This window comes from Trichechus manatus, unplaced genomic scaffold (genome assembly GCF_000243295.1).
Source record: "Trichechus manatus latirostris isolate Lorelei unplaced genomic scaffold, TriManLat1.0 scaffold00025, whole genome shotgun sequence".
Taxonomy (NCBI): Eukaryota; Metazoa; Chordata; class Mammalia; order Sirenia; family Trichechidae; genus Trichechus; species Trichechus manatus.
This window is the reverse complement of record NW_004443961.1, coordinates 21,077,192-21,078,389: the sequence shown is the minus strand read 5'-3', so window position 1 is coordinate 21,078,389 and position 1,198 is coordinate 21,077,192.

The window sequence follows — 1,198 nt, the reverse complement described above, 5'->3', positions numbered from 1 at the left end:
TCAAAACAGCCTGGTACTGGTACAGCAACAAATACATAGACCAACGGAACAGAATTGAGAATCCAGACATAAATTCATCCACCTATGAGCAGTTGATATTTGACACTAAAAAGTCCATTAATCAGGGAAAAGACAGTCTCTTTAACAAATGGTGCTGGCATAACTGGATATCCAGCTGCAAAAAACTGAAATAAGACCCATACCTCACATCGTGCACAAAAACTAATTCAAAACGGATCAAAGACTTAAATATAAAATTGAAAACGATAAAGATCATGGAAGAAAAAAAAGGGACAATGCTAGGAGCCCTAATACATGGCATAAACACAATAAGAACCATAAGTAACAATGCACAAGCACCAGAAAAGAGACTAGATAAATGGGAGCTCCTAAAAATCAAACACTTCCACTCATCAAAAGACTTCACCAAAACAGTAAAAAGACAACCTATAGACTAGGAAAAAAAAAATTGGCTATGACAAATCTGATTGGCATCTAATCTCTAAAATCTACAAGATACTGCAAAATCTCAACAACAAAAAGACAAATAGCCCGGTTAAAAAATGAGCAAAGGCTATGAACAGGCACTTCACCAAAGAAGATATTCAGGTGGCTAACAGATACATGAAGAAATGCTCACGATCATTAGCCATTAGAGAAATGCAGATCAAAACTACGATGAGATATCATCTCACACCAACAAGGCTAGCATTAATCTAGAAAACACAAAATAAATGCTGGAGAGGTTATGGAGAGACTGGAACACTTATACACTGTGGGAATGTAAAATGGTACAACCACTTTGGAAATCGATTTGGCACTTGCTTTAAAAGTTAGAAATAGAAGTACCATACTATCCAGCTATCCCACTCTTTGGAATATATCCTAGAGAAACAAGAGCCATCACACAAATATATATATGCACACCCATGTTCACTGCAGCACTGTTCATGATAGCAAAAAGGTGGAAACAACCTAGGTGCCCATCAACAGATGAATGGATAAACGAATCATGGTATACCTACACAAAGGAATACTATGCAACGATAAAGAACAACAGTGAAGCCGTGAAACAGCTTATAACACGAAGGAATCTGGAGGGCATTATGCTGAGTGAATTTAGTCAGTCACAGAAGGACAAATATTGTATAAGACCACTATTATAAGAACTCAAGAAAAGGTTTAAACACAGAAGAAA